Source organism: Macaca mulatta, chromosome 1 (genome assembly GCF_049350105.2).
Source record: "Macaca mulatta isolate MMU2019108-1 chromosome 1, T2T-MMU8v2.0, whole genome shotgun sequence".
Taxonomy (NCBI): domain Eukaryota; kingdom Metazoa; phylum Chordata; class Mammalia; order Primates; family Cercopithecidae; genus Macaca; species Macaca mulatta.
In genome coordinates, this window is record NC_133406.1 from 123,530,773 (window position 1) to 123,548,987 (window position 18,215).

The following is an 18,215-nucleotide window of genomic DNA, read 5'->3' on the forward strand; positions in this document are numbered from 1 at the left end:
AGTATACTGTATCATACTCTGTTGTTCTTAAGGTATGTGTGAGAAAAAAGCCTGAAAGGGCTGATGGTGAATTTTTTTACAGTGCTTGTCTTTCAGGTATTAGACTGCGAGAGAACCGAAATGAAATCTTCACTTCTTACCTTTGTAAACCAAAAAATACTTGAGACAGGTCTCAATCAATTTAGAAGTTTATTTCATCAACATTAAGGACAAAAAGGAACACAGAACCACAGGAACAATCTGTGGTTTGTGCCTTTTTCTCAACATGGTTTTGAAGGCTTCAGTATTTAAAGGGGAAAAGCCGGTCAGAGGGGAAGGAGGAAGGACACAGTCACATTACTGAATCCATATGTTGCAAGAGAAAAGAAGCAGGTAGGGGAATGGTCAATTGTGTATTCTTCTCATGCTCAGTAAATTGGCACTTTCATAAGATAAGGTGAACATAGAGTAGCTACCCCTGGAGACAGCAGCTTTTTGTCTGTAGTTGTCTGCTTAGGAACTCAAGGGAAGGCAGTTTCTTGCGTGACTCAACTTTCAGTTTATTTTTTCCTTTTGGCATAATGAATTGGGGTCCTGGCATTTTATTTTTCTTTCACATTTTATTAATTTCTGTGAAGTTTAAAATTTTGGAAGTAAACACTTTTTTTGTAATAAAAAATGTCTTTTTAAGAAAGGATGCTTAGGGCACACATATTTTTTCAAAAGTATCTGCCAACCCAGAGGAGCAGCACAGAGCTTCCCTGCTTGTGAGTGGCTGACCCACCAGCCGCTGTCCAACTCCAGTCTGTCAAGGCCTGGTGGAGAGAAGGTGGCGCTGGCCATCCTCTCCCCCGTCTCAGCTTTTGAGTGCGCTTGCCCTCTCTTCCTCTCACTTTCCTCATGGAGCATGTGAAGAGCAGCTTTCTGCTCTTCTATTTGAAACATTGATTTTGCTCCTCTAAAACTAATTCTACTCTGAGTGATGAGCATGGCTTCAAGGGAAGAAACCATGAAAAAGAAAGAGATTGGTAGATCTGACTCTGTAAAATGTGAAAACTTTGTATTTTTCCATAAAAAAATTAAAAGAATGCACTAAAAGGAGCAAATTACTTGCAAGATACATGACAAAGGCATAACAATTTTTTTTAATTAACTTTAGAGACAGGGTTTTGCTCTGTTTCAGGAAGGAGTGCAGTGGCATGATCACAATATACTGCAGCCTTGACCTCCTGAGCTCAAGTGATCTTCCTGCCTCAGCCTCCTGAGTAGCTGGGAATACAGACATGTGGCACCATGCCTGGCTATTTTTTTTTTATTTTTTGTAGAGACTGGGGTCTCACTATGTTGCCCAGGCTGATCTTGAACTCCTGGGCTCAAGTGATCCTCCCACCTTGGCCTCCCAAAGTGTTGGGATGACAGGTGTGGGCCACCGTGCCTGGTAAACATTAAATTTTTAATATTAAATTTTTCTTGTAAACATAGAAAAGATAGACACCTTAATATTAAAATAGGTCAAAGTCATAAAAGGAGCAATCCACAAAAGAAGAATTTTGTTTCTATTTATGAATAAAGGAATGTCAGTTTTAACATGGATGCATTTTTCATCTTCATTTGAAAAATGAAAACATAGTGTTGATGATGGTGAAAGTGGGCGTTCTTGTATATAGCGTTCTCGTATATAGGAGAATTGCAAATAGGTATAGTTTCTGGTGGGCAATTTGTCAGTGTGAATTAGAAGTATCAAAAATATGTGGATTTCTAACAAGTCCACAAGGATGATTTTATCATAAGGAAATAATGAAGGCTATGTACTAGACTTGGCTATAAATTTATACACTGCAGTATTTTAAAGCCAAAATTGGAAACAATTTAAATGTCTAAGAGAAGGAAATTGGTTAAGTAAATCATGACATAGACAAGCTGTGGAATATGACAAAAACAGATCCCAGTTGTAGGAGAGGAGAAAAGTAATCTTTTTCCTCTGCTCATCTTAGATTCTCTGGCTGGAACCCTGTAAACTAGACTGGGAAAAGGCAGGTTAACAAGGGAAACATTGAAGTTGATTAAGATGTGTATCCCTCATAAACATGGGAGCACCCAGTGGTGAGTAACCCAAAGGGATGTTAGAACTTGGACTTGTAGAGTATCTTAGGCTAAACAAACAAAAAGGGATTTGGGGCTTCTAGGTGGGAGAGGCAGGTTATTGAATAACCAGGAAAAGTGTGGTAAACAATGAGTTATTTAGTAAGGTTTGTTGGCAGATTGAAGCCAATGCCTTCTCCATTGATAAGAGTTGTTAAGAGTCCTCCTCTTCTGGATACAGGAGAGGGAGATACCTTTTACAAATGGATATTTTCTTCAGAAATTGTAAATTTTCTTTACAAAAGAAAAATCTTGTGCCGTGTTTTTAAAGCTTTTACTGCCTCTGCTGGTTCATGATGGCCTTTTGCTCAAAATAACCCATATGCTAAAAAGGCATGTTTTAGGGTGGCACTGAAGTAGGAGGTGGAACTTGACTCTGGAGGTGGAGCTTGGACACTGAACCAACTTGAGGACTAGCTAAAACAGAGATGGGTGGAAGCAGCTTTCCATAGGACATGCCCACCAGTGTGCCATTTTGGTTTACTGTTGCCATGGCAATACCCAACCTTTACCACCTTTTTCCAAGACAATGACCTGGAGACCCAGAAGTTACCACCCTTTTCCTAGAAATTTCTGCATAATCTGCCCTTTAATTTGCATATAATTACAATGGGTACAAATGGGACTGCAAAACTACCTTTAAGCTGATACTCTAGGCAGTAGTGTAGTGTAGTGTATACCTGCTGTGACTGTAGTGTATACCTGCTCTGCAAGGAGCAGTACCTCTGCTGCTGCTTCAATAAAAGTTGCTGTCTAGCACCACCAGCTCACCCTTGATTCTTTTTTTTTTTTTTTTTTTTTTTTTTTTTTTGAGACGGAGTCTGGCTCTGTCACCCAGGCTGGAGTGCAGTGGCGCGATCTCGGCTCACTGCAAGCTCCACCTCCCGGGTTTACGCCATTCTCCTGCCTCAGCCTCCCGAGTAGCTGGGACTACAGGCGCCCGCCACCTCGCCCGGCTAGTTTTTTGTATTTTTTAGTAGAGACGGGGTTTCACCGTGTTAGCCAGGATGGTCTCGATCTCCTGACCCGTGATCCGCCCGTCTCAGCCTCCCAAAGTGCTGGGATTACAGGCTTGAGCCACCGCGCCCGGCTCACCCTTGATTCTTTCCTGAGTGAAGCCAAGAGCACTCCCAGGCTAAGCCCCAATGGGGCTTACCTGTCCTACATCAGCATCTTCTGGTACCCTTCACAATCAACAATATAGTCCCATTTTATTTCTCGAAAAGCATGTGTTGGGTGAGTCTCTTGCAGAATGTCCCCAGGGTGCTGGTTCCTGTGTGGTGGAATAATAGATACTATTCTGTTCTCCTTGCTTGCTGTTGCTATTCTAATATATCTAGATTGAACATGTATTGTCCTTCAGTTAAATTCTGTTTAATTCTAAGTGGACCTACCACTTCAGTAAACATTCTGAGTGCTGAGGCAGGTGCAGTCCCTGCCTTTGAGTCTTTGCATTTCAGGGGACCATGTACTTGGTGACTCATTCCAGTTCCTCCCTCGCCACTCTTGCTGCAATGTACAGGTTGGCTCTTGCTCTATCTTCACTGATTCTTTTTCTTACCTAAACTCACACTCCTGGAGAAGTAGGCTACAGGGAAGAGAATAAGAAGCAGAGAAGGAAGAAAACATTTTTAGAGGTCTTACTTTAGGTTGACCTCTTATTCCCTGATTAGTAAAATATTGATGGTCTTGACTTCTACCTCCCTTTCCCTTTGTCAAAGGAGAGCCTTAACAAGGCTCAGGTCAAGTCAGGACTGATAGAAATAGGTACTCCGTGCCAGAAGGAAAAACCAGCACTTAGACAGAAGATTTCTCAGCAAGGCACATTTACTTCTGCAGAAGGGTGCTGCCTGCATCCCTCCGATTGTAAGAGCACACTGAGCAGGGTAGCACAGGGGTTTTTATCCCTAACACAGTTCCTGTTTCTGTGTCCTTTCCCCACTGGCTGGAGTCAGACCACACAGTCTAAGCTGACCCAAATGGCTAGTGTTTGAAATTGAATAAGGCCAATTAGGCAGGAAGGGAGAGGCTGTCCATTACCAACTAGGCGAGAAGGGTTGTTTACAGAGTAAGAGGTTTGCTAGTTACAGATTAAGCAGAGAAACAAGTGCTCATTACAGATTAAGCAGAGTAACAAGTGCTCATTATAGATTAAGAAATACCAAGGAAGCTTTGAAGAGGAACTTATTATTTTTGGCAAATTTCCCCCTCTTGACTTTATAGTTCTTCCTCTTCAAATTTCCTTAACATATCCTGGCTTTGTTAGTCCTCCTGGTCATTTAGGAGTAGGAACTTATCTGAGTAGGATGAGGGAGAATCGAGGGGGTTTTGTGAGGGCTTTTTCTATAAGCCTTTGCACTAATCTACGAATACAAGGTATGATGCAGCAACCTACAAGAAGGAGTACACCTATAACGATTGCAATGGGGGTAAAGATTGAGGTTATGAGTCCCTTCCATTTTCCAAACCATTTTTCCATGAGACCAGAGAAGGGGTCATCTATTCCAGAATTCAGCTAATTCATTTGCTAGGGTGGTAAGGCCCTGTAAGGCTTTTGTAATTGTTCCATCAGGGGCTGTGTTGTTAGGGATAAAAGAACAGCATTGGACCCCAATCATAACACAGACCCCACCTTTCTCAGCCAATATCATGTCCAGGGCTATTCTATTTTCCCAGACCATTTGGCTGGTAGGGCCTAATTGTTCAGCTATTCCTTTAATGGTATCCCTAGTATAATTGACAAACCACTGTTGATGATAATAAATGTAATTTATCCAGTCTACATTTTTGTTTACAGTCACCCATGAGAACAAAATAGATTCAAATCCTGCAGCTATTTGATTTTGAGTTTTAAATTCATTTGGCACTCCTTGTGGAACTCTGATGGCCTCTATATAAATGTGAGAGTCAAAGGACCTGTGGTGGGGGGGTACTTCTTTTTTATGATTGTCTTTTTTGCTTGGTTGATGAAATGCCAGGATGAAAGGGATGATCAATTGAATTAGGGTGCAAGTGTCGATCCAGTCACTTGACAAAGTACCTAGTAGTGGTCTACTGCAATACTACCATACATCTGCATGGGGATGAACAAGGGCAGACTGATTCGTTAGCTCCTGAAAAGGCTTAGACTTACTGCATCCCACTAGAGTTCGGCATGCCTTATTCCCCAGGCTGTGGGGTTTTGGAAGAGAGCTACCATACCACTCATACCCTGTTGGTCAGAGGACCATCCAAGTGGAAAGGGGACAATTTGGGTCTCTGGCCTGCCTGTTGCACAAGCGTAACAATTGCTTTGTTTAGTGTGTGAATGGAATATTTAAGCAATTCTAGCCAGGCTTTTGCATCTTGGTAGCCCATTTCAATAGCTAGGGTTTGTTTTAAATCTTTAACTTCTACAGTGGCTACTTTGGTGTTACTATTGGGTAGGGAGAAACTAATAGTTTGATTAGAAGGTTTAGAAGGAGAGGGAGGAGGGGATGAGGGGGTGATGAAATGCATTTTGAAAAATCCTATAGAGTCTGCTCCTGTGACCTCTGCTCCTATACCATAGAAACAACTTAATGAAGGGGAGGAATTCTGAGAAGTTGAGATAGTAATGGATATCTGTACTGGATTATATTGGTTTTGCTGACAATTGCGGGGAGGGGGTGTGGTGCTTCCTTTAGTGAAAGGAATGTATGGTTTTAGGGACACACAGATTTGTTGGGGAGGTCCAACCCTGATTTTTGGTAGTCCATAGAATATTGGACCAGCTATGGCAGAGAAGCTCTGTTTTCAGAGGACAAGATTCCCAGTTAACAGAATTTTCTTTATAATATCCCAAGTCTAAGGGAACTGTCCAGTTAATTGAATCTGCCCAATCTGAGAATTTCCAAGAAGGGCAAAGACACTTTTCTGAAGTAAAGAGCTGCCTTTGACTTTGCAAGTCTCCACAGGGTATAACAAGACAAGCATCAAAAGTAATGATTCGGGGTGACTTTGACCTGGTTACATTAATAATGAGATGTGGGGTAGCTAAGGGAAAGAGAAGAGGAAAAAGGGACAGTCAGATTAAGCTTTTTCTTTAACATTACTCTGGTGGAGGTTGGTCCTGGGGTGACAGTTCATGACTTTTGTTTCTTCTAAGATTTTTGCTTTAAATCCTTCTCCTTTTACTCCTGAGATCAGGAGTTCTTGTGAACAAAGTACACCAGATGGAGGATAACAAACAGAGGAGCAAGCTGCCCTGAGTCAATTAAAAAGGTAATGAGCTATTGCTTCTCGGCCTTTTGGCTAAGATCAAGTGTAAAAGGTAATGAGCTCGGGTTTGAGTCCCACCTCTGAATTTATCAAGGGCTCTTGGTGGGACTCAAGATAAAAGAAACAGAGTCCCTGACTTCCCTATTCTTCCTCAAAGGCCGTAAATGGGATGACTTCCTTTTCTTTTTCCCATTCAGGACATTCCCTTTTGAAGTGACCTATTCTTCCACATTTGAAACATTTGTTCGGCTCTCTTTCTCTCCTTATTTTTAAATTCCCTTGCTTTGCTTTTTCATACCATTTATATGGCCTAGCAAGTGGGGACTTAAATTCTTTACAGGTTTTGGCCCCTTGGGTATGTTGTTGTAGAGCAGAGAGCATGATTTTTGCTTTTTGTTTTTGCTTTTCTTCATCCCTTCTTACATACACTTTTTGGGCCTCCCTCAAAAGTTCCTGTATAGGCCAATCTTTCCAGTTCTCTATTTTTTTGTGATTTCTTTGTGATATCTGGCCAACTATTAGTGACAAAATGGAGCTTTAACATCCCCTGCCCAAGGGGATCCTCTATGTCTAAGCCTGCATATTTTCTCATCTGTCCCTTTAGTCTGTTGAAAAACTCCATGGGCCCTTTGTTTTTTCCCTGCTGTATATTAAATGCTTGGAAAGTATTTGGGGTTTGAGGCACTGATTCCCAAATCCCTTTAACCATCCTTTCCCTAAGGTCTTTCATGTTTTCTCAGTGGGCTGCATTGTCATTATCCCTTTGGGGGTCTTGGGCTGCAGGGATATTTTGACCGGGAGGATGTTCATGCTCCCAGACTATCACAGCAGTCCTGCAGATCATGGCTCTTTTCTCCCCCAAAAAGCAAATAATTAAGACACTTCCTTTGAGGAGAATGGGATCCCGGAGAAATTGTTAGAAACAAGTGCTTGATGCCACAAGGAAAAAACAGCACTTACATAAAAAATTTCTCAGCAAGGCACATTTACTTCTGCAGAAGGGTGTTGCCTGTATCCCTCTGATTGCAAGAGCACACCAAGTGGGGTAGGGCAGGGGTTTTTATCCCTAACACAGTTCCTATTTCTGTGTCCTTTCCCCACTGGGTGGAGTCAGGCACAGTCTAAGCTGATCTGATTGGCTAGTGTTTGAAATTGAGTAAGGCCAATTAGGTGGGAACAGAGAGGCTGTCCATTACCAACTAGGTGGGAAGGGTTATTTACAGAGTAAGAGGTTTGCTAGTTACAGATAAAGTAGAGAAACAAGTGCTCCTTACAGATTAAGCAGAGAAAGAAGTGCTTGTTACTGGTTAAGAAAGACCAAGGAAGCTTTGAAGAGGAACTTATTATTTCTGGCAGGACTATGGTCAAAATTGCCACTTCTGTACTTCACACCCAACTGAATCTTTTCAACTCTGAGATTTTGGAAGAGAAAGAAATTCCAAATAGGATTAGATCTCCTCATATTTCAGCGGAGGACTCTAAGCCCTGGGAGGTTCTGGGTTGTGCCTGTCTCCTCCCTCCACACTTTCATCACCTAATCCCTAGCCCCTTGGACCTGTGCTCCAAACTCGGAGACACTGCTTGCTTCTTCCTGAGACCTCACTGTTACCTTTGCCTCACACACCTCACTTGTCCTTAGTTGCAGCAATCCCTGCATCCCACCTCACCTTCCTGCCTAACTTCCATCTCCTCTCTTTGGTGCCTCCACTTGCACCCTTATTACACCTTCTCACAGATTCAGGGGACACACACAAAAAAGGAGTCAAGTGTCTAGCATTTTTTTTTTTTTAATGGAGTCTTGCTCTGTTGCCCAGGCTGGAGTGCAGTGGTGCGATCTCAGCTCACTGCAACGTCCCTCTCTGGATTCAAGCGATTCTCCTGCCTCAGTCTCCTGAGTAGCTGGGACTACAGGTGTGCACTACCACATCCAGCTAATTTTTGTCTTTTTAGTGGAGATGGGGTTTCACCATATTGGCCAGGCTGGTCTCGAACTACTGACCTAATGATCCGCCAGCCTCGGCCTTCCAAAGTGCTGGGATTACGCCCGGCCTCATTTTTACTGTAAACTGACATTTGAGTGCCTCCCACCCTATCCTGGCCCCGGGCACCTGCTCAAACCATGATGAGATGATGAGCTTTTGTGGCTCGGACGCACTGCTGGGCGCCCTGTTCGTGAGGCTGCACGGCGGGGGCACCCTCCACTACAAGCTGGCCCTAAAGGGCAGCACAAGCGGGAGGCGTCTGGCCGCCGACTCCTCCAATGGCTTCTACTCGTGGACGCGGGTGTCCATGAGCTCCGTGTCCGCCTCGCCCAGCCACTTCTGGGGCGCCTGCTGCCTGGAGCACCGACTGGCTGGACACGCTGAGCAATGGGATGGGATGGGAGGGCAGAGTGGTGGCTGCGGCTGCGGCCACGGTGCGCAGTGAAAAAGAGCAGCTGCAGGCGCTGAAGCACCGCTTCACCGGCTACATCGACAGGGTGCAGCAGCCAGTCGTGAACAACTGCAGCCTGGAGGGTGAGGCGGCGGCGCTGCGACAGCAGCAGGTGGGCCGCACTGCCACGGGCGAGCTGTATGAACGCGAGGTCTGAGAGATGCGCCGCAAGGTGCTGTACCTGGGCACCGCGCTATCCGCTGCGCCTGGAGCAGGAGCACCTGCTGGAGGACTTCGCACATGTGCATCAGTGCCTCCACAGAAAGGCCCAGCAGCGCGAGGAGGGCAAGTATGTGGCCCACTCGCGGGCTTCTTGCGGGAGGCCGAGGCGGCGGGCGTGGAACTGCAGAAGAAGGCGCAGGCACTGCAGGAGGAATGCAGCTACCTGCGGCGCCACCATCAGGAGGAGGTGGGCTAGCTGCCCGGCGAGATCAGCGCTGCAGCGCCTGGCAGGCACAGGCGCAGGTGCAGGCCACGTTGGGGGACTCCCTCAAGTGTGGCGTGATGTAGGCGCATCAGCGCTGCAGGAGATCTGCGGCAGCTCGAAGGCCACGCAGTGCAAAGCACGCTGCAGTCCGAGGAGTGGTTCCAAGTGAGGCTGGACCGACTGTTGGAGGCAGCCAAGGTGAACACAGACGACATGCGCTCAGTGCAGGAGGAGATAACAGTACCAGCGTCAGCTTCGGGCCCAGACCACAGAGCTGGAGGCACTGAAAAGCACCATGGACTCACTGGAGAGGCAGCCCTCTGAGCTGGAGGACCCTTATCAGGCCGACATTGCCTCCTACCAGGAAGTCATTCAGCAGCTGGATGCCAAGCTGAGGAACACCAAGTGGGAGATGAGGGCCCAGCTGCGAGAATACCAGGACTTGCTCCATGTCAAGATGGCTCTGGATATAGAGATAGCCGCTTACAGAAAACTCCTGGAAGGTGAGGAATGTCAGATTGACTTTGGCCTGATTCCTTTCTCGCTTCCAGAAGGACTCCCCAAAATTCCTTCCACTTCCACTCACATAAAGGTCTAAAGCAAAGAGAAGATCAAAGTGGTTGAGAAGTCTGAGAAAGAAACTGTGATTGTGGAGGAACAGATGGAGGAGACCCAAGTGACTGAAAAAGTGACTGAAGAGGAGAAAGGAGGCCGAAGAGGAAGAAGGCAAGGAGGAAGAAGGAGGTGAAGAGGAGGAGACAAAAGGGGGAGAAGAAGCAGCAAAGTCTCCCCCAGCAGAAGAGGCCACATACCCAGAGAAGGAAGCCACGTCCCCAGTGAAGGAAGAGGCAAAGTCACTAGCTGGGGCCAAGTCCCCAGAGAAGGAGGAAGCAAAATCCCCAGCTGAGGTCAAGTCCCCCAGGAAGGCCAAGTCCCCAGCAAAGGAAGAGGCAAAGTCACTGGCTAAGGCCGAGTCCCCAGAGAAAGAGGAAGTAAAATCTCCAGCTGAGGTCAAGTCCCCCGGGAAGGCCAAGTCCCCAGCAAAGGGGGAGGCAAAGTCACTGGCTGAGGCCAAGTCTCCAAAGAAGGCCAAGTCCCCAGTGAAGGAAGAAGCAAAGTACCCTGAGAAGGCCAAGACTCTTGATGTGAAGTCTCCAGAAGCCAACACTCCAGCAAAGGAGGAAGCAAGGCCCTCTGCAGATAAATCCCCCAAAAAGGCCAAAAGCCCTGTCAAGGAGGAGGTCAAGTTCCCAGAGAAGGCGAAGTCTCCCCTGAAAAAGGATGCCAAGGCCCCTGAGAAGGAGATCCCATAGAATGAAGAGGTGAAGTCCCCAGTGAAGGGGTGGGAGAAGCCCCAGGAGGTGAAAGTCAAAGAGACCCCAGAGAAGGCAGAGGAAGAGAAAGCTCCTGTCACACCAAAAACAGAGAAGAAGGACAACAAGAAAGAGGAGGCACCCAACAAGGAGGCTCCAAAGCCCATGGAGGAGGAGAAGAAGGAAGCTGCCATCGAAAAGCCCAAAGAATCCAAAGTTGAAGCCAAGAAGGAAGAGGCTGAAGATAAGAAAAAAGCAGCCACCCCAGAGAAGGAAGCTCCTGCCAAGGTGGAGGTGGAGGAAGATGCTAAACCCAAAGAGAAGACAGAGGTGGTCAAGAAGGAACCAGATGATGCCAAGGCCAAAGAAACCAGAAAACCAGCAGAGAAGGAGGAGGCAGCAGCAGCACTGGAGAAAAAAGACACCAAGGAGGAGAACGCCACTGAGGTCAAGAAGCCTGAGGAGAAACCCAAGACAGAGACCAAAGCCAAAGACGACCCACCCTCTCAAAGGAGCTCAGCGAACCTAAGGCGGAAAAGGCTGAAAAATCGTCCAGCACAGAACAAAAAGACAGCAGGCCTCCAGAGAAGGCCACAGAAGACAAGGCTGCCAAGGGGAAGTAAGGCAGGGAGAAAGGAATGTCTGGAACAGCCAAAGAAACTCAGAAGGGTCCCGGAGCTCAAGGATCGGAGTAATGCAATTTTCACTTTTTTTCTCTTTATGTAAGAAGAAACTGCTTAGATGACAGGGCCTCTTTCTTGAAACAGGAACTTCTGTTAGCAATATGTTAGCAAGAGAGGGCACTCCCAGCCCCCTGCCCCCACGCCCTCCCCAGGCGATGGATAATTATGTTATGATAGCTTATGTAGCCGAATGTGATACATGCCAAATGCCATACGTAAACACTTGACTGTAAAATCTGCCCCCTTCCTTTCCAAATAAGTGCATTTATTGCCTCTATGTGCAACTGACAGATGACCGCAATAATGAATGAGCAGCTAGAAACACATTATGCTTGAGATGTCTTAACCTATTCCCAAATGCCTTCTATTTTTCAAAGCAGTGGTCAAGCCCTTGCCCAGAGCTCTCTATTCTGGAAGAGTCGTCCAGGTGGGGCTGGGCACTGGCCACTGAATGATGCCAGGGCACACTTGCTACTGGAGTCCAGTTTCAATTGCTTCTGTGCAATAAAACAAAGTGCTTATAAAATGAATTAAAAAAGAAAAAAACCCTGACATTTGCCAGGGCTTCAGTGATGATCTGAAAGGCTACACTGTGTGTCTGTGGCCAGGTCCTACTGATGTTTAGCTTGGTTGTATCTAGATGATCACAGCAGAATTTCAGTATCAGTATGATCCCACAAACATTGCCACTGCCAGACAAAGAGGTGGGTGTTCTCATAAAAGCAGCCTAATGTAATCAGCCACCAATGCATGCACCATGGCGGCAGACGTGCTCTTTTCCAGCCAAAAAGCCCGTCTCTGAGAGCTTGTTCTGTTGTCAGGTGGTATCTCCTCCAAGGCAAAAACTGAGTTTTCTTTTCCTCTTGGACTTCCCACCCACAAAGCAGAGAGTTCAGACTTGACCCACGGTGCCAGTTCCTGTGTGAAGCCTGGGTTCCGGATGTGAGAGTCACTCACCTTGGAAGTCCCCCAAGCGGTAAATGCCTCTGAGAGAAGAAGGGGTACATGCTTGTTGCTAGCTGTATAATCATGTGCTTTTAGGGAAAAGAGCTTTGAGTCACCACATACTAGATACACGAATCTAGGCATGCCATTTCATGTCTTTGCATCTCAGTTTCCACATTTGTAAAAGAAGACAAATACTTTGTTTTCAAGCCTATTGTGAGGTCAAATGAAGTGATGTGTGTCCAGGGTCTAACACAATGCCTGGCCCCTAGGTGATGCTCGACAAATGTCAGCTTTCCTCTCAGATTGCCTCTATGTGCCTGATAATGAGGCCAACTTAAAAGAATAAAAGAAGAGACAAAATAATAGAGAAGTTTCACCTTGGGAAATAAGCCAGGAAAGTTCAAGCTCAGGGCCTGGAGACTTCGTAGCAAATAAGTCATGGACTGTAGACTGAGAAGAACTAGGAAACTTTATATGATTCCTTAGGTATGCATTACTTTTCTCTGCTTTTTACTTTTGTTTTTGTTACCCTCCTCTTCCTAGTTATTTCTCAGGATTGCCTAAATAGAAAGCCAGCAGAGCCTGTGAGATTGTGATCTAAGAAGCTGTGATGTAGGGAGCAGGGGGAGACAGGGCCCTTCTCAGCTGTTGGGCTTGGGATATGAGCCCCAGAACACCAAGGAGGTGGCGCCTGCTGCCCAGAGTAGAGGAAGATCGACTGAGGCCCTAGCTCTGAGCAGAAAAGGTGGGAGATGTCAGCTCTCCTAGGCCAGGAGAGCGGCCACCATGGCTAAGTAGTAGGAAGTCTATGCAGTTCTCCAGCAAACTGCAAGAGCCCAAAAAGTGCTGGTTGTATGAATAACTGAACAAGCAGGTGAAAGAAGTGATGATGTAATGGAATTCAAGCTAAAAAAAACCCAGGCTTAAAATGTGAATTCTAATTTTTTCCTATTTAGTATCTGTGTGATCTTCAAAGCAACCTCTTTGGGCCTCAGTTTTGTCATGTCTGAAATGGTGAGGTACGGCCAGGTGCTGTGGCTCATGCCTGTAATCCCAACACTTTGGGAGGTCGAGGCAGGTGGATCGCTTGAGGCCAGAGTTCAAGACCAGCCTGGGCAACATAGTGAGACCCTGTCTCTACAAAAATAAAAATTTTTTAAAAATTAAAAAAATAGGCCGGGCGCGGTGGCTCAAGCCTGTAATCCCAGCACTTTGGGAGGCTGAGACGGGCGGATCACGGGTCAGGAGATCGAGACCATCCTGGCTAACACGGTGAAACCCCGTCTCTACTAAAAAATACAAAAAACTAGCCGGGCGAGGTGGCGGGCGCCTGTAGTCCCAGCTACTCGGGAGGCTGAGGCAGGAGAATGGCGTAAACCCGGGAGGCGGAGCTTGCAGTGAGCTGAGATCCGGCCACTGCACTCCAGCCTGGGAGACAGAGCAAGACTCCGTCTCAAAAAATAAATAAATAAAAATAAATAAAAATAAATAAATAAAATGGTGATCTGGGGGAAGGAGTTATAATCTGGCCTGCTCACTTAAACTCAAAAGTTTGTGGTGAAGGCTAGATGAGGTCACCAACAAAAAACCTACACCGAATGCTGGAATTTTCAGGACAGCATTGTGATGGTGAGGGTGGCCATAAGAACCATCTGGGGAAAATCACTCAAAGGAAGACTTCTGGGATTTGGTTCAGCCCTGGCCGGATTCCACTCCAGGAGAGAGGGCAATCTCTTCACAGTCAGATGAGCTGATCATCTCAGGGCAACCCAGTGAAAGTATCCCTTTCTGGCAGCTTCCAGGGTTGCTTTTTTTCACAGGACGGTGGGCCAAAGTCCCTGCCTGCTGCTGCCACCCTCTGGCAGCAACCTGAGCCGCACTCTTGTCAATTTCACTGGTTAGAACACCTAATTTTTGCACATTCGTTTACATTTGCATAGTGTTTTTCAGTTTACACTTTTCCCCCCTCAAGAATGATGCCCTTTCATCCAAACAATATCCTTGTGGCATAAACATTTTTGTAGATGAAGAAACCAAGGTTTGGGAAAGGTAAATGGTTTGTCTAAAGAGACTCGGAAAGGAGATGAGACCAGGCTTTCTGATTCCAAGTCCTGTGTTCTTTTCACTGTCACAGGGGCATGTCAGTTAGTTCTACTGCTATTGTTGCACTTCTCAAACTCTGACAGAAGCGGATATGAACATGGAGTTCTCCTGACCTCCTCTCTCACCCCATTCCTCCAACAAATCCCCAAATTCTCCAGACCCCATCTGTACCTGCAGCTGCCTATGAGTGAAAGGGAGTAAGGACTACAGATACGAACAGGGCAGAGCAGCACCTGCTCTTCTCTGGGATTCAGACTGATGAAGGAGATGAGACAGATACCCAGGGACCTCAGGACCTGGGAGAAGTGCACATGGAATTCACCAGAGGTCAAAGGGACTCCAGCTAGGTGGTACCTGAGCTGGTCCTGAAGAGACAAACAGGATGTAAGTTCACAAAGAGGTAGATGCAGGACCTTCCAGGCAGAGGAACTGGCAGAAGCCAGGCTTCAGTGAACCGAACCAGAGGATACCTGCTCTGGTTGGGCAGAGGAGGGAGGCAGGTGGTGAAGCTGGAGAGGGAGGTTGGAGGAGATCTCGGCAAGATGGAATTCATACTGTTTTCTAAAGGCAGCAATAAACCAGCCATCCTGCATGTCTCCCATTTATTCACTTAACAAATATTTATTGTAATAGGCATATACTCTCTTTCTCAGGATAAGAGCAAAAGCTTAACTTTGTTACATAATATTCATTTATTTCTTCAATGGATATTGGCTGCCTACTTTCCTTGTGCCAGGTATTCTTCTAGGCCCTGGGGATGTATTTCTGTGGATATTGAACTTTTGCTTTAGTGGGAAAGGCATAACAAACAAGAACAATAAGTAAAATAGAAGTATTTAGATAGTGACAAGTATTCAAGAGAAAAATAAAGTAGAAAAAGAGTCATGCAAATTAGGGACGTGGGTGGGGATTTGCTCTTTTGGAGAGCATGGACACAAAGGACTGAGGGAGGAGGTGGCTCTCAGTAAAGGCCGAAAGCAGCAGTTTCCAACCTTCTTGGCACTAGGGGCCAGTTTTGTAGAAGACAATTTTTCCATGGACCGGAGGGGATTGGGGGAGGATGGCTTCAGGATGAAACCGTTTCACCTCCCATCATCAGGCATTAGACTCTCAGAAGGAACGCAACCTAGATTCCTCAAATGCACAGTTCACAATAGGGCTCGCACTCCTTGGGGAAGCTAATGCTGTGGCAGAGTTCCTAACAGGCCACGGACAGGTACCAGTCTGCGGCCGGGGCTTGGGGATCCCTGGCCTAAAGGAATTGAGGGAGACAGACAGGCAAATACACAAGGAGGGACAGTCCAGGCAGGGGGAACTGCAGGAACAAACGCCCTGAGGTGGGACCATATCTGGTGTGTGTGGAGCCAGAGGAGGAGGCCAGCATTGCTGGGGAGTGAGTGAGGGAAGGTGGAAGGAGAGGAGGCCAGAGAGGCCCAGAAGGGACAGGCAGGTCGAGTAGGTCACAGCAGGCCTTGTTCAGAGTGGGAGCGAGTCAGTGCTGACTGCCACACAGTCTGGCTCTTTCTGCAGGGTTTTAACAATGGACAAGGAGTCTTTTCTGCAGTCTGGTCCTATAGATTTGATGAGGTGTGGGCAGTACAGCCAGGGGGCCTGGGAGGTCTAGCTCTTGGAATGCACCCAGGGCCCTTTTAACGCTCAGCATTCACCTGGCTGTGTGCTGTCCTTCCTCCTGCTGCAACCACCCCACACACACTCAGGGGAATGAAACGGCTGCCTTGTTACATTCACAGAACCTGTGGGCCCGGCTCTTCACTGCTCTACTGTGTCTGGAGTGATGCGGGGAAGACTTGAATGGCCAGGGTGATGCAAATGGTTGAGCGCAGGGTGGGCTGGGGCTCCGAGCGTGAGTGGTGCCTCCGAGAGAGTGGCCTCACTTGCATGCCTGGGGCCTGTGCCTGGAGGCTGGAGGATAGTCACCCAGAGCACCCCACAAGGCCTCTCCATGAGACTAGGCTCCTTGCAATGTGGAAGCTTCCTGCTTAGGAGTATCCAGAAAAGGGGCCACAGCGAGCATCCCAAAAGCCACAGGTGGAGTGGGCCTGGCCCCTTCTGACCCAGCCTTGAGAGGCCATAGCATCCTCCCACTGCACTCACTTGGTTGGAGGGGTCACAGAGCCCAGATTTTAGCAGAGGAGACGTTGACCCCACCTCTTGATGGGAGTGTGTAAAGGAATTGGTAGCCTCTTAAAAATACCACTACAAGCCGGGCTCACACCTGTAATCCTAACACTTTGGGAGGCCAAGGTGCAAGGATCACTTGAGCCCAAGAATTTGAAACCAGCTGGGGCAACAGAGCAAGATCCCATCGCTACAAAAATAATAAATAAATAAATAAATAAATAAATAAATAAATAAATAAATATTAAAAAAATAAAATAGGAAGAAGATTCAAGCAACCTCAAACGCTGTGCCCACATGAAAAGGCATCCTACCTGGGTGTCTCTGAACCTCAGATAAAAAAGCTCTGCAGGAGGTTCCTGGGAAGGAGGCTATATCCTCACCCCCCTTCCACCAAGGGCTATATCTGTAAACATGTAACTAATTCCCCATGGGGGACAGGGCAGTGTTGTGTGCCACATTTGTGCCAAATATGTATTAATAAACTCTGGACCATATTGGCAGCTTTGTGGTTTTCCATAGTCTTTTGCAGCCTGCAAAACATTTTCCGATTAGAAGCCCCCGCTGTTTTATCTATTACATGTGACACTGAATAAGCCTCTGCATATCCACTGGGGGTTGGTAAGTAACATCAGAGCGTGCAGCGAGGGGAAAAGAATTAAAAAGGGAGCTAATGTCATCCGTGGGGAATAGCTGAGGAAGGAAAAAACCACTCTGGAAGAGAGGGGTTGCAGAAGGATTTTTTGCAATGTATTATGACCACTCAAGGCAGGCACACACGTGTGTCTGTTGTCCCAGCCTCAACATGTAAAATGAAACTCCAAAGAATGTTATACCATGAGGTAGCTGGGAGGGTGGAGGGAAGGAGGGAGATTTTTATTTCACAAAGCAGTTTGATTTTCTGAGAGCCATATGCTTGCTTTTCTTTTTCCCAAAAAGCCCACAGTCGCATGTGGAAAAAATTTAGAATTTTATTGGCTTTCAGGGAAGAGGGAATTGGAAACGTTAGATAAGTAGGTATCACATGGAACAGTATTTCATAGCACTCCCCCAGGCCTGTGGGTGAATGCCACGCTATAAAGCTGCAGAACTGTGGACAGAAATGCAAAACTGAGATGTGGCAAGAGCTGTGGGCTGGGGACAAGATGTGGGCTCCAGTCCCTGCTTTGCTGCTTAACTCCACCAAACCACTTCGCTTTTCCTGAAATATGGGGGGAAGGCAATATTTGCCCTGTTGATGTTGTAAAACCAATGTAAGTATGTAAGAAGGCCCTGAATGTGGTGTCTTGGCACTCAAAGGGACAGTCACATGTCAGGTATTGCTATCTATGAGGATGTAACCTAGAACCCAACCTAAGCTAACGCATTCATTGGTCCACTTTTTAAGCAAACACATTAATTAAATGCTGTATGAGAATACTTTGTAAGTGGCGGAAACTCAACTGAAAATACCGCATGCAAAAATAGGAAAATGATTAGCTCATGTGTTAATTCATCCAATCAGTAAGTTGACAACACTCTGCTGAGTACCTGCCACTTGCCAGCTGCTGCTCTAGGAAGGGTGCATGTTCTAAAGGGGAGATACAGATAACAATAACCGCATATACACTGAGAAATAAAAATGAAATCCCAAGTCCTCCAACCAACTGAAAGGACCCCTGCCTGGCCAAAGAGACCTCAGAGAAACCTTAAAAACTGACTTCCCAGCCATGACAGAGTGGGAAGTTAGACACATCTCCTTACACCCCCTTCTGCTAACTATTATTAGGCTGTTTTCCCTAAGGGTTAAACAGAAACCAGCCCTGTTTC

At 46.5% G+C, this 18,215-nt stretch overlaps 1 long non-coding RNA gene and 1 pseudogene across 1 annotated transcript in view; both read left to right on the forward strand.

Moving 5' to 3' along the window:
• The first annotated feature begins 299 nt into the window (after window positions 1–299).
• Window positions 300–18,215, forward strand: part of LOC144338428 (uncharacterized) — a 58,586-nt gene continuing 40,670 nt past the window's right edge. Inside the window, exon 1 of the long non-coding RNA XR_013412515.1 lies at window positions 300–372. This is a non-coding gene — a long non-coding RNA (uncharacterized LOC144338428). The remainder of the gene's footprint in view (window positions 373–18,215) is intronic.
• On the forward strand, window positions 9,516–11,508 carry LOC144338668 (uncharacterized; annotated as a pseudogene).